The sequence below is a fragment of the Magnolia sinica genome, chromosome 18 (genome assembly GCF_029962835.1).
Source record: "Magnolia sinica isolate HGM2019 chromosome 18, MsV1, whole genome shotgun sequence".
Taxonomy (NCBI): domain Eukaryota; kingdom Viridiplantae; phylum Streptophyta; class Magnoliopsida; order Magnoliales; family Magnoliaceae; genus Magnolia; species Magnolia sinica.
The window spans coordinates 558132-582527 of record NC_080590.1 but is presented as its reverse complement, the minus strand read 5'-3'; the positions used below and the strand labels follow the sequence as shown (position 1 = coordinate 582527).

Below are 24396 nucleotides of genomic sequence, written 5' to 3'. Positions count from 1 at the left end.
CGAGAAATTGTCTAGATCTAAATTTGTTACAATGATGCATGCATAAAACACAAACATTCCTCACACATATGACAAATGTAATCTGAATATAATTTTGCCAACTCCATTTCAATTGTATTCTAACTGGAGTTTTTAGTAATTTTAAAACTTCAAGACTAGAATATAGTTAGTAGTTTTCTGAGAAACCCAAGCTCAATTTGAGTAGTTGTTTCCTATATATACCCCACTACTCTTACATTACATCACCACAAAATCAAAGAAAAGAGAAAAAAAGTTAGAATAGGAAGATGGGTGCTTGTTTAAGGGCATGTGTTCTCCTCATCTTCCTTCTCTTTTCCCAAGCTTCCATCCACGCACGAGCTCAAAAATGCAAACCCAGTGGCAAATTGATGGGTAAGAAACCGCCCCAGGCGAATGCAACACCGAGAACAACTCTGATTGCTGTGAAGAGGGAAAAATTTACACCACATACAAATGTTCGCCACCTGTGTCGAAACAGACAAAGGCTGTCTTGACAATCAACAGCTTTGAGGAGGGTGGAGGTGGTGGGGCCCCATCAGAATGTGATAACAAATACCACGACGAAGACACGCCGGTGGTGGCACTCTCGACTGGGTGGTTCAAGGCAAACAACCAAGGGAGATGCCTCAACAAGATAATCATTCATGGAAACGGGCGCAGAGTGGAAGCTATGGTGGTCGATGAGTGTGACTCAACCATGGGGTGTGACGCAGATCGTGATTACCAACCTCCTTGCCCCAACAATATTGTTGATGCCTCCAAAGCTGTTTGGAAAGCCTTGGGAGTGCCAAAAAGTAATTGGGGAGGGTTGGACATCACCTGGACGGATGGTTGAATTGTATACATGTATCAACGGGTAGGGATGCACCTGAACATTCTCTCAAACCCATGCAGATGCGTGTTTATGGCCTGCATGCATATCACAATTTGGCATTTGAGGGGTGTGTGTGTGTGTGTGTGTTTTTGGAGGTATAGTTAATGTTTGTTTGCGTTGCAATAAGGCAGCTTGCCGTTTTATGTAAATGATGTACCTAAATTACAAATAAATGAAGGTGACGTCGGTTTAAATCTGCCCATTCGCACGAAGATGAGGAGTTTGTGGGTCCAAATGAGGAGTTTATTTCTGGGCTCGTCTTCCACGAGAAAGTTCACCTAGTTTGTAAATTTTGTCAGTAAGCTACATTTGGGCCTAGCAAATCACACGTGTGACCATAATCTTCTTAGCTCGACTGAGTGCTCTTTTGGATGATCCAAAATGTCCATTACCCTTGCTTTGACAACAATGTTACATGTGACCCATTTTAAGAAAAATGCTAACAACATATGCTTGATTTATTGCTTACATATAAATACGAGAATACAATAATGATTCAGTTGTTGGGATCTCCTGACCTCTTGAGTTTTTTGTGGTGTTCTTTGTCTGTGGTGGAACTATTTGGATTACAAGCTATCCTTTAAAACTCAGGAAACATAGAAACTAGGAAATATGTGACAACCAAACAAATCCTAAGTGGAAGTATATTTCTAGCAATCCTTTAAAAAGATTTGGTCATTGACTGATGCAAGGATGGACGTTATGAGGTCGATCACCATCTTCCTCAGGCATAACTATTCCAAATTCACGGAGCTTCTTTCGACTCCTTACAAAGATTCCTCGAATCCATGAGGAAAATATGTAAAAAACAAATAAATTCTAATAAATTTCACAATAAATTAATTGATGATAAAAATGAATTTACAATCCTTTAAATAGTGATATCAAATCTAGGAAAAAAATTTCATAATCAAACTCCAACTCAAAACTCTTTAAAAACATGACTTACTATAAATAGTAAACTTAGTATTTTATAGACGGTCATGATTCCTACTAGACTTCTTGGTTTTTGGCCAAAAATAGTAAGTGTCCAATTTGGCCTAACCATGTTATTTTCCTAATTTTGTCAAGACCTTTTTATGCTAGGCACAACTCCTAGAATTTTGACCGTTGATCTGATGGAATCTCGCAAATCAGTTGTGGGCAACCCGGCATACTAGGTTGGTTGAATAAAGTAGCTTCTCCTACCCTAAAATTGTATATTATACGTCGAATAACTCATTCCGGTTTGCGAGATACACCAGTTTTAGGGTTATGATGATCCTAATCACTTCTGCCTCCAATCGGACCCTTCTCTAGTCCATCCCGGCCATGAAAGTGTCCACGACCCGATCTGCATCACTGATGGTCGGTGAGCTGTGGTCACCGCGAGTCCTTATTGGGATTGGACAGTCCGGTCAAGTTTTTAAAACAATGATCCCAAGTGTTGAAAATAGCATATTATGGGCTGTCCTAATTCTGGTCCAGGTCCATCCCACGATTACTAATCCACTCCAGCCCTCTAGCTAAGGATCTGGGTCAGGCCCATTTCAGAGCTTTAGACAAGTGCTCAGCCCGTCAAGTTGTATCTACTCATCCCATCAGGAATTTGGCCAATATTCTAACCTGGGCGTAAGTGCCTAGAAATTCAGCCTTAGGCCCGTAGAAACAGCCCAAATCCATAAAGCAGGGTCCGGATATTGAAAAGGCTAGGTTTATCCATTGAAAGTGTGGAATCAAATGGAATGGTGGACCCAATGTTGTGATGGAATCTGGGTTACTTTATCCAGCCCATGTCCATCCATGGCTGTGGGACAAGGAATCCAAGATGGCATTTGACCGATAGTGACCGGAAAAATCATCACCCTTCGTCTTATCTATGGCCTACTCCACCTTTGTCTCTACCATTATGACAATTATATTGCCTAGATATTAAAGATCCCGATATATTATCATGCAATTTTAATTAAACAATATTATTGTGATAATATCACTAGATTTTAATTTTGCATAATTTTAATTAAATAATATTATTGTGATAATATGGGGATATTTTCGAAATCTCAGAAGTTTATAATTTCTCAAAATTTTAACAGGAGAATTATTTAGAATTTTAAATAATTTGATTTATAGATTTATATCATATTTTTAATTTCTTTTTTATAAAAGATGTTTTAAATGTATTATTTTGGCAAAATTTTCCTGATAATATGACTAGAAAAACAATAAAATATGAAAATCTCGTGAGAAGTTGTCCAGAATGAGATTGCTACTGTGGTAGCCACTTTGCACTCTTCATCAAGCGCATCAACCGTGTGACTTTAAAATTTGATGTAGGACAAGTGGCACACTTCATGGAACTATTGGAACACCAACGGTCCAATCGAAAGGCATGGAAGCACTAGTAGAAATCAAGAGCCCTGATTGTGTGGAATCAAGAGCCCTGATTGTGTGGAGGCTCCATTCTCGGATGAAAACAGCCGGGTATCTATTTTTAGAAAAGTATTATTTGTTAATAACTCTAAATAAATAAGTCAGAATCAATTTATGCCTTGACTGTAGGCTTGATTACTGTCCATTTCCATTCTCTTCTCAATTAATCCTATTTTTAGTCATTTTGCGTGCTAGTAGTTCCTCTGTAAATAAAGATCTAGGCTGAATAGCATAGGTATCTTTCATTTAATAAAATTCATCTAGTCTTTTTTGAGAATCTTTTCTCTGGTTTGTGAGATTTTGACGTTGGTCTAATTCTTTTCTGTTTTGTGCTGTGTTAAAATCAAAGAGAATTATTTGATGCTCTGGCAGAGTATAATGGTTAATGGGAATTATTTGATTCAGACGTGTAGAAATACTAACACAAGTTATATATAAATATCACAGCACAATGTGTGATGGATTAAGTTGTAAAAACTAATATGAAATTTCAAGAATTCAAATCATGGCTATCAGCACAAGGAAAAGTATCCTAAGCTATATACAGGTCTATATAGAAGAAAAACGAAAAGAAATTAATAACTAACGGTTTAACTTGAAGAGGTATTCTTTTTACATTTAAAAGGACAACAACAAGTTTCACCATGATTCAGGTGTAGCTTTAGGAGGAGATATTATCGTTAAAAAATTCCCATTGATCTGAGCAAAAAGAAGGTATACAATGGAAAGATAAGTGTCCTGAAACCCATCAAGAGTGTCCTGAAAACCATAAGCTAGAGTCAACCAACGATATAGGATGACAAACCCGGGAATGTGAATTTTACGTGGGGCCCATTGGGATGTATATAGCTTATCTACGCCGTCCATCAATTCTGATAGCAGATTTTAGGGCATGGGCCCAAAAAGATGCAGATCTAAAGCTCAAGTGGACCACATCAAAGAAAAGAGTGAGGATTAAAGGCCTATTGTTAATAACTTTTTGAGGCCCAAGAAGTTTTGGATCAAACTGATTTGTGTTTTCCACTTATCTATTTTAGATTGGCCTTATGGATAAGTTAGATGACAAATAAACAGTTTTCTAGGACATAGGAAGAAAAAGCATTTCAGTAGTAAAAGTTTTATAGCCACTGTTACTAGTGGTGTGGGCCACTTGAGTTTTGGATCTCACCTAAAAATTTTCGATAAGACAAATGAACGGTGTGGATATCACACATATACGTCATAGTAGGCCCATAAATTTAAGTCAGGCCTTCTCTGACGGATTTGGAGACAGAAATACTCACAAATAGGGTGTAATAATGACCCAATTACCATTCATTTGAACTAAGGGAAATAGAGAGCCCTGGTTGTAGCACTCCTCATGTCATTATAAGACCATACATAACCCAATGTGGCGGGCCCCACCTGAAAGAATGTCACGATGATCCAAACCATTCATGGAACTGTCTATATAGCTAATACCATGAGTGGCCTACTGATTTCCAAAACTCATCAATGCTTGTGTGTGTGTGTATTATTCATCCCTTTTGGCGGAGCATATCTATAACAAGAAACAGCTAAGCATAAAAAAGAAAAATGAAAAAAAAAAGAGAGGATGTTGTATAATACTCAGGTTAAACCAGTGAATCTATGAAACCTACTGTTCCTAACTCACAATTTTAAAAATACATCATTTAAACAAACCTAACCTCGCCCACCAATCCAATGGTCAGATTATCATATAAGCTTAATATTTGGTCCATGAATCATGATATATCTAAACTAAAAACCATAATTTGGAGTGTTTTACGTTACTTATGTGTCTCCCACACCAATGTAATTTCTTATTGCCTTCTTGCGTATCATCCATGACATTCCACCGAGTATCAAACTTTTCCTCGAGAAAAAAAGTGGGCAATTTAGGGCTTGTTTGGATTTGTGGAAAGGGTGAGAAATGAAATTGCCTGAGAAACTTTTTTTCCGTGAAAGTGTGGGAAAGTCTCATGTTTGTTTATCAACAACAAATTCTCTGGAAAATTAAGGTCTATTTTCAAATCATCTTCAGAATTTTTTTTTTTTTTTTACTTGCAACCGGTATCAAAGTATGTATGATGCAATGTGATGTAGAACAGGTCGTGGACGGTTTCATGGCCAAGATGGATCAGAAAAGGGTCGGTCGACGACAGAAGTGATCCGGACCGTTAGACCTTAGATCGGGCATATCTCACAATCTGGAATGAGTTGTCTGGCGTAAAATATATGATTTTGGGGTAGAACGAGCTACTTTAGCCAACCAACCCCACTACGGCGGGTTATGCAAGCTGAATTTACGAAATACCTCTGGATTGACTGTAGTTTCCCTATTTTAATTTTGTTTTTACTATAAGTAGTAAGTTTTAGTTTGATTATAACTCTTCATCCGTTGGGCTTTAGGAGTTGCGTCCAACGTGAAAAGAGCTTAGAATAATTAAGAGAACAGTTTGGTGAAGCCAAATAAGCTACTTATTAAACACTTGTCCTCAATGTCCCGTAGCATACTTGACTATAAACGAAGGGGGCACTGAAGATGAGACCGCAGAAGAAGACCATGACTTTGATGAACATGAACAAACCATTGAAGAATTAACAGGTGGCGATGAAGTGATGGGTGAGGATTGTGGCAAATTTGTAGTTGTGAGGCGATTACTGTATACCTCACGAAAGGAATTACATCTACAGCGACACAATATATTTCGTACTTGGTGCACTATCAACGGAAAGGTTTGTGATGTGATCATAGACAGTGGTAGTAGCGAGAACATGGTGGACAAGTTGCAGCTACCAACGACAAAACATCCTTCCCCATACTTAATTGGCTGGATAAAAAAGGTGAATAAGACTAAGGTAACTGAATAATGCACTATCTCGTTTTCAATTGGCAAAAATTATAAGGATTAGATACTTTGTGATGTGGTCAGTATGGAAGCTTACCATATGCTACTCGGTCGACCCTGGTAGTTGGACCGTGATGCAACCCATCAAGGACGGGATAATGTCTACATATTCATCAAGGATAGTCAAAAAATAATCCTTACCCCTATGGCTATAAAGAACTATCTTGAAGCCTCTAAAGTGGAGGGGAGTTCCCTCTTGACCATTCGGGAGTTCATGGAGAAATCCAAGGAAACCGGCGAGGTATACGCCATAGTGATGAAGGGCGAGGAAGAGGAACCCTTAAACATCTCTCCAAGTTTAAGACTGTTGTTAAACAAATTTAAAGAAGTCTGGCCTGAAGATTTACCTGATGGATTGTTCCCTATGAGGGACATCCAATATCATATAGACCTCATCCCTAAGGCTAGCCTGCCCAACAGCCCTCATTGTCGGATGAGTCTAAAGGAGTATGAGATACTTCAGGGGCAAGTGGAGGAATTGATCCGTAAAAGTCTTTTGAGAGATAGCATGAGCCCATGTGCCGTACCAGCATTATTAACATAAAAAAAATGAAAGCTAACGAATGTATGTCGACAGCGGGCAATTAACAAAATTACCATCAAATATCGGTTCCCAATACCACGGTTGGACGACATGCTCAATATGCTAGAATGGGCCAAGGTGTTCTCTAAACTAGATTTAAGGAGCGGGTATCATCATATTTGTATCCGACCTGGTAATGAGTGGAAAACGATATTCAAGACCAAGGAAGGGTTGTATGAGTTACTGGTCATGCCCTTCGTCCTATTGAACGCACCAAGTACTTTTATGCGTTTAATGAATCAAGTTCTAAAACATTTCACTAGCCGATTTGTGATAGTATATTTTGATGACATATTGATATATAACCAGGATGAGACGGAGCATAGGACACATCTCAAGCAGGTGCTGCAGGTCCTACAAACTAACAAGTTGTACCTCAACTTGAAGAAGTGTAGTTTTTTAACTGACAGCTTGTTGTTTCTAGAATTTGTTATAACGTCCACAAGTATCTGTGTGGATGATGAAAAGGTGCGAGCTATTAGGGAATGGCCAATCCCGACAAACATTCATGATGTGAGGAGTTTTCACGGGTTGACGACTTTCTATTGTCGATTTGTGCGAGATTTTAGCACTATAGTCGCGCCTATAACAGATTGCATGAAAAAAGGACCATTTCAGTGGATCGATAAAGCCAACAAGAGATTTCATGAGATCAAGCATCGTTTATCTACAACATCGGTCTTGGTGCTTCCTAATTTCGACAAATTGTTTGAGATTGAGTATGATGCTTCATACATCAGAATTAGAGGAGTATTATCACAGGAAGGCAGGCCGGTAGCCTTTTACAGCAAGAAGCTCAGCGAAGCCTGAAAGAAGTGGTCGACTTATGAGATTGAGTTGCACGCAGTTGTTCAGGTGCTGCGACATTGGCGGCATTATCTGATTCAAAGAGAGTTTGTTTTGTACACTGATCATCAAGCATTAAAGTTTATTAATAGTCAGACTAACATGAATCGTATGCATGCTAGATGGGTTGCGTTTTTATAGGACTTCACGTTCATTCTGAAGCACAAGTTAAGGCAGTAGAATAAGGTGGCTGATGCACTTAGCCATCGCGCATCACTACTTGTTACGATGAGCAACGAGGTGGTCGCCTTCGACTGTCTCAAGGAGCTGTATGCCGAGAATGAGGACTTCAAAGATTCTTAGATGAAGTGCTAAGAAGGTCTCCCCAGTGACCTTCATATACATGACAATTTTCTCTTCAAGGGGAATCGATTGTGCATCCTCCAAAGTTCTCTGAGGGAACAGATTATTCATGAGCTACATAGAAGTGGCCTCGGTGGACACCTTGGGCGAGACAAGACGCGAGCTCTTGTGGAAAAGTGGTATTACTGGCCGTAATTAGTACGTGATGTGGGAAAAGCTGTACAACGTTATTATGTTTGTCAGACCTCTAAGGGGCAATCTCAGAATATGGGCCTCTACACCCCGTTACCTGTGCCTGATGGTCATTGGGAGGATTTATCAATGGACTTCGTACTTGGTCACCTTTGAACACAACGTGGCATGGATTCGGTGTTCGTGTTGGTAAATCATTTCTACAAAATGACGCACTTTATCCCATGCAAGAAGACCCTCGATGCAACACACGTGGCGACTCTATTCTTTAGGGAGGTCGTACGGCTACACGGGGTCCCCAAGACCATTACTTTTGACCATGACACGAAGTTCATTAGCCACTTTTAGCGGACTTTGTGGACTCGATTCGATACATGACTTCAATTCAGCAGTGCTTATCACCCACAGACTGATGGGCAGACCGAAGTTATGAATTGCACGTTGGGAAACCTCCTTCGTTGTATTTCAAGAGAAAAACTAAAGCAGTGGGATTTGGCCTTGTCTTAAGCAGAGTTTGTATTTAACAACATGGTCAACTGCTCGATAGGAAAATCACCGTTCCAGATTATCTACGGACGAGTGCCTCGCCACACACTTGACTTGGTCCCTTTGCCCAAGCACCCAGGCACGAGCATTGCAGCAGAACATATGGCAGACAAGATGATGGGCATCCATGCGAAAGTGCAGACCAAACTATATGCCTCAAACGAGAAATATAAGGAACAAACAGACAAGCACCAGCGACAAAAAGTGTTCAAGGTGGGTGACCGCGTTATGGTTCATCTGCGCTAAGAGAGATTTCCGACCGGAACGTACAACAAGTTAAAAAATAAGAAGATTAGACCCATCCCAATCATTCGAAAGATCAATGACAACGCTATGTTGTTGATCTTCCAGATGACATGACGATCTCACAGACTTTCAACATCGCGAACTTGACTGAGTATCATGAACCAGAGCAGGACGAGTTCTTTTGAAGTGGATGGGACTGATGTAGAGCGGGTCGTGAACAGTTTCATGGCCAAGACGGATCAGAAAAGGGCTGGTCGACGACAGAAGTGATCCGGACCGTCGGACCTTAAATCGGACGTATCTTACAATCCGGAATGAGTTATCCGGCGTAAAATATATGATTTTGGGGTAGAACGAGCTACTTTAGCCAACCAACCCTGGTACACTATGTTACACAAGCCGGATTTGTGACATACCCCTGGATCAACGGTCGTTTCCCTATTTTTATTTCGTTTTTACTATAAATAGCAAGTTTTAGTTTGATTATAACTCTTCATCCGTCGGGCTTTAGGAGTTGTGTCCAACATGAAAAGAGCTTAGAATAATTAGGAGAATTGTTTGGTGAAGCCAAATAGGACACTTACTATTTTTGGCCGAAAACATTGTGCACTAGTAGACATCACGACTGTCTATAAATAGTAAGTTTACTATTTATTGTAAGTTGTGAATTCTAGGAGTTTTAGTTGTAGTTTGCTTCTGATTTCTCTTCCATTGCTTGGTATCCCTATTTAAAGGGTTGTGAAGTAGTTTATTGGATTAATTAATCAATTTCAAATTTATTAGAATTTATTTCTACTTTCTGCTTTCTTTCCTTGTGGATTCGAGAAGTCTCTGTGAGGAGTCCAGAGAAGCTCCGTGAATTCGGAGTAGTTATCCTCTTGAGGAAGACGGTGATCGACCTCATCATGTTCATCTCTGTGTTACAATGGGAGCCCCACTCTAAGGGCATTTGATCCACGGCTTAGACGGAATATCTAGCATCTACATACAAATCTACGCTCAACATGTCCACGTAGTTTCTTATAGACATATCTACTTAAGTTTTGGATTGGGCTGATTTTCTATCCCAATGCCTAACATTGAGGAAATATCTTGATGGATGGAGTGGATTTGATATAGAAAACATGGTAGAGCTATGTGATGCTCAGTTTTATTAAAAATGCACTCAAAGGATCCGAGTTTCTTATTAAAAAGACTTTTCAAGATGATAATTAAAGACATGCGGAACTTTTGAGGTGATTAAAATGAGCAACAAATTTTTGTGAGTTCACCACAGTTTCTCAACCAATTGCAACACATCCACCTTAGACATGGCATACATTTTCATCCATCCAGACCATATTGCTAATTTTGGGCACCCGAAGTCACTGGTTCCGGGTGATTCTAACTGTACAATTGGTAGCCACTGAAGAGAATGGCCACTTTCCAATTTCAATTGTCTGTTCGAGATGGCAAAAATCTTCTGATTGGTGTGATTTTAGAGATATGGTCCATCTGTGATGGATCCCACGGCTTGGATCGTGTTACTGGAGTGTTTGCACGAGCCACAGCTATTTAGAAAGAAAACACAAAATGATCTGGCTCTTAAGAAATAATTAATGAGAAATGCTGGAGTGCTTTCAGAGGACTAAGTTAATGTGCTCCTGGTTGCACCACATTGCTAGGACAGTCTATTTCATCAATCTGGACTGTCCACTGAGTCTACAACACTTTTCAAGGGCTTATATGCAAAAATCACACTGATTAGATGATCCAAAACAACACTTTTCATGAGCTTCCATGCAACAATCACCATGATCGTATGATCAGATCCATTCTTGATTTAGCATTTTTTTTTCTACGGCGATTTCTTTCTCAATCCATGGATGTGATGGTTACAATTGTCTAACAAAAGTGATTCTTTAAAATCATAAGCAATCCATGATGGCCCTAACAAACAGATGGATTAAATTTTCGGTTGGACCTATTTTTGTGTAAAAGGTGTTGACCATCCATATTAAAAATCATTGATCAAATGGTTAAAATTTATCGTATTGAAATGATATTTGCATTCTAGCCCAAGAAATGTGCACTACACCTAATGAACAGTCTAGATCAATAGATTGAATTAAGTGTCCCAATGCAACTAGGAACACTCTCACTTACAGTGGTAGGAGAGTACTGGAGCATTTCCCTTAACTAATGATAAAACTCCCGTGAATGCAAGAATCCACACTACTTTTGTGTTTTTTAACGGCTCTTGTTGGTTAGACGGCGGCACTTAGCTATTGGAGATTCTACGCTAGATTTCTTCAATGTTAGTTTTGTCTACTTATCTTTTGTGGGCCATTTTCCAAAGCTTATGCTGAGATATATATATATATATATATATATATATATATATATCCGCACACACACACACACACGGCTAATTTCTAATGGAATGGCCAATTCAATGTCTGGCCATCTCTCTGGATGGATCGGATCTGCGAGAATATGCATTGATTGGATTCAGATCATAGGTAAAGTTCACACATAGGGCCCACAGTTTTACCATTGCCACAAATATTGCATAGATTTTGAAGTCGTGTGACGTTGTTGAGAAATTTTGATTAAACGATTTTATCATGGTAATATCATGAGATTTTCAGAATTTCACCAGTTTTTAATAAAAATCTCTGAAAATCTTATAGTTTCTCACAATTTTACTATTAGATTATTGTGATTTTAATAGAAAAATCAGTTGCAAGTTAAAATAACGCCAGAAAAACATCAAATCTGAAAATCCCGAGTGAAATTTCTGAGGCCAAGAAATTGACAAGATCGATGCGCATAAAACACAAAAACATTCCTCACACATAAAATCCAAAATTGGTATTTGACAAATGTAATTATCTATATATATAGTTTTGCCAGGGGCATTATTAATGCCATTGGATTCCAACTGGAATTTCTAGTTATTTTAAAACTTCAAGATTAGAATGTTGTTGCTAGTCTTCTGAGAAACCCAAGGTCAATTCGAGTAGTTGTTTCCTATATATACCCCACCACTCATACATTACATCACCACAAAATCAAAGAGGAGAGAAAAGAAGCTAGAATAGAAAGATCGATGGGTGCTTGGTTAAGGGCATGCGTTTTGCTCATCTTCCTTCTCTTTTCCCAGGCTTCTCTCCAAACACAAGCTCAGAAATGTAAGCCCAGTGGCAAATTGAGAGGTAAGAAAGCACCCAAGGGGCAATGCAACACTGGGAATGACTCTGAATGCTGTAAAGAGGGCAAGATTTACACCACATACAAATGTTCACCACCTGTGTCGAAACACACAAAGGCTGTCTTGACAATCAACAGCTTCGAGAAGGGTGGAGATGGTGGGGCCCCATCAGAATGTGATAATAAATACCATAAAGATGATACACCTGTGGTGGCACTCTCAACTGGGTGGTTCAAGGCAAACAACCAAGGGAGATGCCTCAACAAGATAATCATTCATGCCAATGGGCGCAACGTGGAAGCTATGGTTGTCGATGAGTGTGACTCGACTGTGGGGTGTGATGCAGACCATGATTACCAACCTCCTTGTCCCAACAATATCGTTGATGCCTCCAAAGCTGTTTGGAAAGCTTTGGGAGTGCCGAAAAGTGACTGGGGCGAGTTGGACATTACTTGGTCTGATGCTTGAATTGTATACATGCATCAAGGGATAGGGATGTACCCAAACATTTGCTCATAGCTGTGCAAATGTGTGTGTTCCTGGTCTGCACGCATATCACAATTTGGCATTTGAAGTGCGTTTTTATTTTATTTTACTTTTGAATCCTTCTTCTTTTGTTATTTGCTGGCTTGCAATAAGGCAGTTTGCCATTTTATGTAATTTCTCTACCTAAATTACTAATAAATAAAAGTGTTGTCAGTCTAAATCTGCCCATTCTCACAGAGATGAAGAGTTTGTTGGTCTAAATCATGTATATGTAATTATTATGTGACCCACACCATATGAAAAAATGGACACCTGCCCAAAAACTCCCAAATTCACATTTATGGCAGGCTTTGGGTTGGCAGCCTCAAAGGGTGCCAGAGATGATACGTTAAGCTCTCGAGACAGTCAGCCTGCCCTGCACCCAGCATTTTGTCATTGCCGGGGTTGCATTTTGTTTCCTCATTGGAGGTCGTTTATGGTAGGCTTTGGGTAGTTGCATTTTAATTTTTGGGAGAAGTGATTCTTAGTTATACGATAGGTGAGGCCCATATTTATTTATTTTTTTTAAAATTTTTTTTTAAAATTTTGTGGGCTCACTGGAAGTAAATGATTATGCATCATATTATTCCATTCAACAAAGTTATAGGTAGCATTTTCGAAACTTTTATTTCAAACTTTTTCTAATAATAAAAAAAAAGCACGCTGCATTTTAACTAGGGAATGAGTTACCTAAATAATTTAAATAAGATTTTAGGCTTTTCCCATTTTCCCTTGGAAAATTGGTATATGGACAAAACAAAATGAAATCTTTCATTGGCAGAAAACTAGGCTAACTCTCACACTACAGAGGAAACATAAAAGTTAGAAAATACTTATAACCAAACAGGTCCTAGCAATACTTTTAAAAAGATTTGGTCATTCACAGCCGATGAGTTGTCCATATTCTAACCCGGGTCTATGTTATATAATTTATTGCACTTGGAAATTCAACCTTAGGCCTGTAGGAGCAGCCCATATCCATAAAATAGGGCTTGGATATTGAAAAGGCTAGGTTTATACATTGGAAGTGGGGAATCAAATGGAATGGTGGACCCAATGTTATGATGGAATCTGGGTTATTTTATCCAGCCCATGTCAATCCATGGCTGGAATCATCTCATCTCTGTAGTGCGCGCAAAGAGGGACAAGGAATCCAAGAGGACATTTGACCCATAGTGATAGGAAAAATCAACAGCCTATGTTTTGTCCGCTTATCTACATGCTATTCCACCTTTGTCTCTACCATTATGACAAATATTGCGTAGATTCTAAAGTCCCTGAGAGATATCATCACGGAATTTTGATTAAACAATAGTAATATCATTTGATTTTAATTTGATTTTAATATTGTAGAATTTTGATTAGATAATATTATTATAATAATATCGTGAGATTTTTAAAATCTCATCAGTTTTTAATTTTTCACAATTTTTGCAGAATAATTATTTAGAATATAAAATAATTCAATTTATACCTTTTTATTATATTTTTAATTTTTTATAATAAATATTTTAAATGTATTAGGGATTGAGTGATCTTATAAACTGATTTTGTTTATTGGATGCATATTATTTACTAGTTTTTCATGTCAACTGTTGATCAGGTATCCACCAATCCTCCAATTGGAAATTAAAAGGAAAACTAGTTGGACTTTTAGTTTCTGATGTACTTGAATTAATGCCCACAGTTTCAATGGTGTTATCCTGAGTTACTTGTATATATCGCATGTTTATAATTTATTAGTACTTGCGTATCAACCATCATTCCATGTGAGAGTATTTAAGTTTTTCTAACACACACGTATTCAAATTTAGAGTTGGAAATTATGGCCACCCATTCCATGCCATGCCATTCGCTGCAATGCAGTGGCTGCAGAGATCCCTTTGGTTGGACCGCATGCATGACAAGAAATAGCTAAGCATAAAAAACAAAAAAAAAACCAAAAAAACAAAAAGGAAAGAAGAAGACAAGAAAAAAGGGAGTTACATGATACGCAGGCACCGAATGACAAAAGGCAGGCACTCTGAAATCGTACCTGTGGCATACATTATCTCAAGTTAAACTAATGAAACTATGAAGCCTACTGTCTTTAAGCCATGCTCCCAAAATCAGATTGTTTAAACAATCCTAACATCTGATTTATGGACTTTTTTCTTCTTCTTTTTTGAAAAAGGATTATAGGATATTTCTCATTTTATTTCTTCAAGAAATGTTCACCAATCTAATGGTCAGATTAACATAGCCGTCACACTATAGGCTTAGAACTAATCTTGGAACAAATCACACATGCAAATAGAAAAATGAAAATTGAGCAATTACAGAGAACACAATGATTTACGTGTGGAAAAACCCTTACGGAAAAAATTACAACCCATTATTAGCATTAAGGGTATTGTTAATAGGCTACCATATATATATATATATATATATAGGCCAAAGTACCTCGATACATCGCTAATGCAAGCTACATACGTGGTCCCGATAGCCCATTGTCGAAGCACATAGTCTAACACCGAAATCCACTAGTGTAGACTTTCATCTCCAATGGATGCAGCATTTGCCATTAATAGCCATGGTAAACAAGGAATAAAGCTCCGAAATATGGTCAAAAGATGAATGGGAGATTCCTATCAAATTTCAAAACCTATAGGCATCAATCAGATCTAACATCAGATGCGAATGAAAGCATTACCAAGACTCAGGAGCATAAGATAAGCAAGCAATGAAAATAAAGCACAAATCAACATAATCTTAGGCACAGTAATTCTCTGATACTAACAATTAAGGTCATCTATTCGGCAGCATCACTGTGCACCAATTATAGGGAAATAAAGAAACCGTTCACACCTATGGACTCTACAACAGGTAGAGGTGTACACGAGTCGAGCTTGGCATAGCTCGACTCGGCTCGACCACTAGCTGACCCCAGCTCAAACTCGGCTCGGCTCGGTTCAGCGAGCAGCTCAGGCCAGTTCAAGCCAAGATCAAGCTTCCGTGGCATTTTCTCAAACACATGGAGTGCACTTTCAATTTCTCACGGAATGTAAAGTAGTAACATCGGTTTAATTGTATTGCATCAAACACTCAGTAGGCAACATAAAAATCAAAATACAGTGTATTTATTTCATATCCATACCTTCCTTGCCACCAGCCGACACTTCGTTGAGTCATTTCATCAAACGCTTGCTGAGCAACATCAATATTAAAATAACTGAGTCACCTAACTGGTTCGATCCGAGTTCCATTCGAGTTGGGGTTCGATCCGAGTCGAGTCAAGCTCTGGCAAGTTCAAACTCGGCTCGAAATATATATATAAAAGCTAAAAAAATCAGCTTGACTCGGCTCGAACTCAGTTTCGAACCGAGTCGAATCACGCGGGCTAACTCAATTCATGTACAACTCTACAATTGATGAACCTTGAATCTTGTCATTCTTGAGATATCTCGAATCTTCCTCTTCTACCACAAGTATGGTACAAATGGCACGTGGATTTCAAAGTGCCATGGGTTGGGGACCAAGAGGCACAAACGAGTTCCACCTACCTTCACATGGTTTGTAAATTCTATGGGTTAATGTACATTAGAAGCTACCAAATTACATTACATGTGTGACCCAACCTCATGGGCCCGAGTGAGTATTCTTCTGTCCTTTGCCTTGACAACGATGTTATATATAGCCCACCTTAAGAAAAAGGTTAACAACATATGCTTGATAATTTATTGCCTATATATTAATAAGAGAATACAATAATGGCCCATATTTAAGTCATAGTTCTTGATGTAAAGTGGGTCGCAGACAATTTCATGGCCAAGATGGACCAGCAAAGGCCCAATTAAAGGCGGAAGTGATCCAGACCGTTAGAACCTTAAAACATGCATATCTCATAAACTAGGATAGTTATTCAACGTCATATATATGATTTTGGGGTAGGAGAAGCTACTTTAGCCAACCAACCCGTTGTGCCTGGTTGCCTACACTGAATTTACAAGATTCTATCAAATCGATGGTCAAAAGTCCATATTATATATATATATATATATATATATATATATATATATATATATAGTAAGTTTTAGTTTGATCATAGGAGTTGTGCCCAACATGAAAAGGGCTTAAAAAAATTAGGGGAATAACGTGGTTAGGCCAAATTGGACACTTACTATTTTGGCTGAAAACCATGAAGTCTAGTAGAAATAATGACCGTCTATAAATAGTAAGTTTACTATTCATAATAAGTCATGATTTTTGGGAGTTGGAGTTTTATTCTAAAACTTTTTTCCTATTATTGATATCACTATTTAAAAGATTGTAAACTCATTTTTATAATCAATCAATTAATTTTCAAATTTCTTAGAAATTATTTTTATTTTCCCTCGTGGATTTGAGAAATTTTTATGAGGAATATAGAGAAGTTCCGTGGATTCAGAGTAATTATCCCCTTAAGGAAAATGGTGATCAACCTCATCATGTCCATCCATGTGTCAGTCCTAATATTAGTTGATAGGATATGCTGACCTCAGTCATTTTTATGCTATCCATTGCAAAACTATTTGGATTACTAGCTATGTATGGTGACACTTATCAAAATTGAAAACTCATGTACATTATTGAGAGATGCCTCTACTTACATCACATGGGTTATTTGTAAAGTGGGTATGTCGTTTCATTTTTTATATTTATCAACTTAATAATTCCTTAATTAAAAAAATTGTTTAGTACTTATTGTAGGGAAAATCAAATTAGTCTGTTGTACGGGATGTGTAATTAATGATAAGAGAAATATTTTCAAGATGAGTTTATTAGAGTACCAGGATGAGCTTCCCGATCTGATAGGGCACAGAGCTCAGAAGATATACCAAGTGACCCTCCTGACAGAAAGATAGGCTTGAGCTGACCTTGAGCCGAGCTGAGCTGCTTAAGGGTAGAGCTTGGTGGGGTGAATCATCTCCTGAGTTGACTAGATCAACCATGGTCAAAGGCGGGATGGAAAACTCAGAGAGAGAACTAAGAAATGAAAGATTCAGTATGATTCTACCCGAAGAGCACCTCGACCAAGGCGGGCTCGACGATACTTTAAGAAGTAGATTCACATCTAAATAAGGACCATTAAGCAAATCCAGTGAATCTTGTCGGGATATGCAAGTCTTTAAGCCGCCTAAAGACCTTATAAGTGCACCCATTGCGGATGAAGATAGGTAAGTAACAAAAACTCTAGATCAAGTCATGCTTCTACTTTTAGTATGCTCACCTGACTCAGGCAGTCCTCGGCCACAATCGGCACCCCCGCTGTCATTTACATGTTGGTGCAAGTATACATGTGTCTACAAGTGACTACAACTATCCATCCAATTCAACCAGTTACAAAACTCACCATCAATAAGCGTTGCAACCTAATCTTTTGATCCTCTTGAATTTATTTTTCATGATTTTTTATCTTTTAAAATATTAGATATTTTACAATGACAAAATGCTTGTGAAAGTGGTCGTTGGTGATTTTCCTTCTAAAAACCGAATGTGACGGTAAACCGAAAAAGTTGAAGCTGGGCAGCCTGATCTAAACTGTCATATCAGAATAAATATCAAATTTCTTTTCTTCTTTCTTTTTCTTCCTCTCTTTTCGTAACAACCGTGCACCTAAACTGTTTCAACCTATGGGTTTCACTGGTCCAAACCGCTGGTTCATATTGGTGTAAGCCACTTGGGCAGCTTTTAGAGACCTTGAACGATTTGAATTGAACATAATGAAAAGAAAGAGCTATGGTCACCGTCTATCTTGTGATTGAACAATCTGGTGAAGTTTTTAAAACACAGATTCCCAGCGCTGAAAATAGCATATTATAGGCTGTCCTGATTTTGGTCCAGTCCCATCCCATGACCACTAACCCATTCGAGCCCGGATCTGAGCCACGCCCATTTCGGAGCTTTATACAAGTACTGATCGGCACGTCAGGTTGTACCTTCTGGTCCCATCAGGCATTTGGCCATATTCCATCCGAGGCTTATATTTTTATTTATTGGGCTGTAAGAACAGTCCAAATCTATAAAATAGCAATTAAACCACGGAAGGTCTCGGCCTAGCATATTGAAAAGGCTATTTTTATCCATTGGAAATGTAAAATCAACACAGACTTTGCATATAGCAGACCTTGGTGAATGGTCAAATAATAACCACTTCTGGTACTCTTCCATGTAGAGCTATTTGTTATCGTGTGTGTGTGTGTGTGTGTGTGTGTGTGTGTGTGTGTGTGTGTGTGTGTGTGTGTGTGTGTGTGTGTGTGTGTGTGTGTATATATATATATATATATATATATATATATATATATATATGAGATTGAGTTGTAGTTGCAGGTGTACTAGTGAAGTTGTGAGTAGTCTTGAGGTGTGAGGTGCTGTATTTGAGTGTGGTATATTATTTTAGTATTTTAGCTGTAAGGTTTAGTTGAGTGTCTTGTAAGTGTGAATGTGTAATTTGTAAGTATAAAGTGTGGTTGTGATTTGTTGTGTATTTTACTTTTGTATACACAAGGTTTTTGTACTTTATTACTTTATCTTTTCTTACAAGTGGTATTAGAGCCACTGTTTTGTCTAGGGACCATCCATTGTGAATAGTGTGACAGCTGATCGGGGACCAAACTTCTTGGAGGTAAAGATCCACAGGTGACCACACTAAGCACGATGACGGATCTTGCAAATATAATTAGAGGGCTCGAGAAGCTGAATAATCACAATTACAATTTTTGGCGTTCATGCATGGAGTCATGGGTTCATGATAACCATCAGGGGTTGGGCGACTCAACCACATCTCATAGAGCCCGAGAGCTAGTTCACAAATCAAGAAACTCTAGCCAAATAGATGGCTGCCATTTTTATTTTTTTAAGATGAAAAAAATGCATTTTTTATTTGGAAGGAAAAGATCCATCACCAGATCAAAGAAATCAGAGACTGAGACTATCATGCGAAAAGGAAGTTCTCGGCCAGGGGAGCTTTGTGAAACAATATAGATAATCGAAGTTGAGAAAAATTGAAATTTTTTTTTTTTATTATTACTCCCCGAATCGATCCTCCAATCTCATCCACAATCAAAAGTTATGATGGCAAAAGTTTATCCCTCAACTTTTCTTTCAATCACGAGTGTCTCTACCAACTTAATTATTGACTTGTTTTTATTTTTTAATTAAAAATAAAATATTTAACTATTTATTTTAATTCTAATTAAGTACACTAAAATTCAGGGTTGTTACACCATATATGATTTAAATGAGCCAATTTAACTCATGAGCTTTCTATATGTACACTGTTTCCAGTCATGTGGTCCATGTATATCAAGGATGAGGCTGATTTTTGGACACTGCAGGGTCTAACATGAGGTAAATCACTAAATGGTTGGATGGATTTCACAGTATTTCTATAGTGGGGCCCACCCAATCCAGCAACTCTTCTCTTTGAATAACTTTCATCTAGACAAGATTTAATAATAATAATTAGAGTTATAATTAGGCAACTAGTTGGACGTCCAATTAATTGTGTGTGAGCATTTCTCTCTTTTTATTACTCTCTAAGAACAAACAGATTAACATACACACATATGTATGTGTGTGTCTATATATATATATATATATATATATTATTCGAATTTAAAGGATTGTGAACTTTTGGCCACCCATTTCACGACATGCCATTGGCTACAATCCAGCTGCTGCGGAGATCCCTTTGGGCGTATCATATCTGTAACAAGAAGCAGCTAAGCATAAAAAGAGAAATAACAATAAAAAAGGGAGTCATATAATACTCAGGCAGCAGACTGCGCTTGATACGCAGGCACTCTAAAATAGTACAGGTAGCCTGCGTTATGGTAAGTAAAACCAGTGAAACTATGGAACCCATTATCCGGAAGTCACAATACGTAAAATCAGATTGTTTGAACAATCCTAACCTCTGATCTTGGTGATACTTGATACTTTTGTTTGTTGAAAAGGGACCATTGGATGTTTCTCAGTTTTAAATGTCTAATAAATGTTCACCAATCCAATGGTCAGATTATCATACAAGCTTAATATTTGGTCAATCATGATATATCTAAACTAAAAACCATAATTTGGGCAGTTTTACTTGTGTCTCCCACCAATATAATTTCTAATTGCCTGCCTGCCTTGCGTATCATCCATGAGACTATGCCGAGTATCAAAGTTTTCCCAAAGAAAAAAAGTGGGCATGTTTAAGAGAAAAATACAATCAAAGGATCCTAGTTTCTTATTAAATAGACTTTTAAGATGATAGAGACATACGGAATTTTCGAGGTGACTATGATGAGCAATACGATTTACTGAGTTCACCACACTTTATCGACCAGTTGCAAGGTGACTATGATGAGCAATAAGATTTACTGAGTTCACCACATTTTATCGACCAGTTGCGACATATCCAACTTGGACGTGGCATACATTTTCATCCATCCAGACCATGCAAATTTTGGTTACGATTGATCAAAAACATCCCAAAAGTCACAGGTTCTTGATTGGATTAAGTGTCCCAACGCAATTAGGAACACAATAACTTAATAGTAATATGAGTATCATAAGAATCCATTCTAGTTTTGTGTATTTGGACTGCTCTTGTGGGTTAGACGGCAGCACTTAGCTACTGCAGAGATTCCATAGATTTCTTTTCTTTTCTTTTTTGCCCACCAAATGAAAATTTCACGTAGACACACGCCTTATTGGAACAATGTATATATGTGCAATGACAAACTAAAATCTCACGGACACCTTTCACATTGACTCTTACTTGAACGGGTGGGCCACCTCTTCCATGTAAGTCTAAGACTCAATGATGATAAAGTGTCTTGCATGCCCACTGATCTTTTGTGGACAAGACACTTTATGGATGGTTCAGATCTGTGAGAGTGTGCATTGACTGGATTCAGATTTTCAGGAAAGTTCACACATAGGGCCATATTTATACCATTAATTGTGACAAATATTGCCTAGATTTTGAAGTCCCGTGACATTGTTAAGAAATTTTGATTAAACGATATTATCATGGTAATATCATTTTTAATAAAAATCTCAGAGTTTTTCACAGTTTTACTATTAGATTATTGTGATTTTAATAGAAAATTTATTTCGAAGTTTAAATAATGCAAGAGAAACGTCTAAATCTGAAAATCCCCAGTGAAATTTCGGAGGCCGAGAAATTGTCTAGATCTAAATTTGTTACAATGATGCATGCATAAAACACAAACATTCCTCACACATATGACAAATGTAATCTGAATATAATTTTGCCAACTCCATTTCAATTGTATTCTAACTTGGAGTTTTTAGTAATTTTAAAACTTCAAGACTAGAATATAGTTAGTAGTTTTCTGAGAAACCCAAGCTCAATTTGAGTAGTTGTTTCCTATATATGCCCCACCACTCTTACATTACATCACCACAAAATAAAAGAAAAGAGAAAAGAAGTTAGAATAGGAAGATGGGTGCTTGTTTAAGGGCATGTGTTCTCTTCATCTTCCTTCTCTTTTCCCAAGCTTCCATCCATGCACGAGCTCAAAAATGCAAACCCAGTGGCAAATTGAAGGGTAAGAAACCGCCCCAGGCGAATGCAACACCGAGAACAACTCTGATTGCTGTGAAGAGGGAAAAATTTACACCACATACAAATGTTCGCCACCTGTGTCGAAACACACAAAGTCTGTCTTGACAATCAACAGCTTTGAGGAGGGTGGAGGTGGTGGGGCCCCATCAGAATGTGATAACTAATACCACGACGAAGACACGCCTGTGGTGGCACTCTCGACTGGGTGGTTCAAGGCAAACAACCAAGGGAGATGCCTCAACAAGATAATCATTCATGGAAACGGGCGCAGAGTGGAAGCTATGGTGGTCGATGAGTGTGACTCAACCATGGGGTGTGACGCAGATCATGATTACCAACCTCCTTGCCCCAACAATATTGTTGATGCCTCCAAAGCTGTTTGGAAAGCCTTGGGTGTGCCTAAAAGTAATTGGGGACGGTTGGACATCACCTGGACGGATGGTTGAATTGTATACATGTATCAACGGGTAGGGATGCACCTAAACATTCTCTCAAACCCATGCAGATGTGTGTTCATGGCCTGCATGCATATCACAATTTGGCATTTGAGGTGTGTGTGTGTGTGTTTTTTTTTTTTTTTAAATTATGAATCCTTTTTCTTTTGTTGGAGGTATAGTTAATGTTTGTTTGCGTTGCAATAAGGCAGCTTGCCGTTTTATGTAAATGATGTACCTAAATTACAAATAAATAAAGGTGTCGTCGGTTTAAATCTGCCCATTCGCACGAAGATGAGGAGTTTGTGGGTCCAAATGAGGAGTTTATTTCTGGGCTCGTCTTCCACGAGAAAGTTCACCTAGTTTGTAAATTCTGTCAGTAAGCAACATTTGGGCCTAGCAAATTACACGTGTGACCATAATCTTCTTAGCTCGACTGAGTGCTCTTTTGGATAATCCAAAATGTCCATTACCCTTGCCTTGACAACAATGTTACATGTGCTTACATATAAATACGAGAATACAATAATGGTTCAGTTGTTGGGATCTCCTGACCTCTGAGTTTTTTGTGGTGTTCTTTGTCTGTGGTGGAACTATTTGGATTACAAGCTATCCTTTAAAACTCAGGAAACATAGAAACTAGGAAATATGTGATAACCAAACAAATCCTAAGTGGAAGTATATTTCTAGCAGTCCTTTAAAAAGATTTGGTCATTGACTGATGCAAGGATGGACGTTAGGAGGTCGATCACCATCTTCCTCGGGGATAACTATTCCAAATTCACGGAGCTTCTTTCGACTCCTTACAAAGATTCCTCGAATCCATGAGGAAAATATGAAAAATACAAATAAATTCTAATAAATTGATTGATGATAAAAATGAATTTACAATCCTTTAAATAGTGATATCAAATCTAGGAATAAATTTCATAATCAACTCCAACTCAAAACTCTTTAAAAACATGACTTACTATAAACAGTAAACTTACTATTTTATAGACGGTCATGATTCCTACTAGACTTCTTGGTTTTTGGCCAAAAATAGTAAGTGTCCAATTTGGCCTAACCATGTTATTTTCCTAATTTTGTCAAGACCTTTTTATGCTAGGCACAACTCCTAGAATTTTGACCGTTGATCTGATGGAATCTTGCAAATCAGTTGTGGGCAACCTGGCATACCAGGTTGGTTGGATAAAGTAGCTTCTCCTACCCTAAAATCATATATTATATGTCGAATAACTCATTCCGGTTTGCGAGATACACCTGTTTTAGGGTTCTAATGATCCTAATCACTTCCGCCTCCAATCGGAGCCTTCTCTAGTCCATCCCGGCCATGAAAGTGTCCATCTGCATCACTGATGGTCGGTGAGCTGTGGTCATCACGAGTCCTTCTTGGGATTGGACAGTCCGGTCAAGTTTTTAAAACAATGATCCCAAGTGCTGAAAATAGCATATTATGGGCTGTCCTAATTCTGGTCCAGGTCCATCCCACGATTACTAATCCACTCCAGCCGTCTAGCTAAGGCTCTGGGTCAGGCCCATTTCAGAGCTTTAGACAAGTGCTCAGCCCGTCAAGTTGTATCTACTCATTCCATCAGGAATTTGGCCATATTCTACCCTGGGCGTAAGTGCCTAGAAATTCAGCCTTAGGCCCGTAGAAACAGCCCAAATCCATAAACCAGGGCCCGGATATTGAAAAGGCTAGGTTTAT

At 38.2% G+C, this 24396-nt stretch overlaps 2 pseudogenes; both read left to right on the top strand.

The window, feature by feature from the left end:
* The first annotated feature begins 287 nt into the window (after positions 1-287).
* Positions 288-12596, top strand: LOC131233665 (putative ripening-related protein 2; annotated as a pseudogene).
* A 9532-nt stretch (positions 12597-22128) lies between these two features.
* LOC131233663 (kiwellin-1-like) lies at positions 22129-22697 on the top strand (annotated as a pseudogene).
* Positions 22698-24396: the final 1699 nt, after the last annotated feature.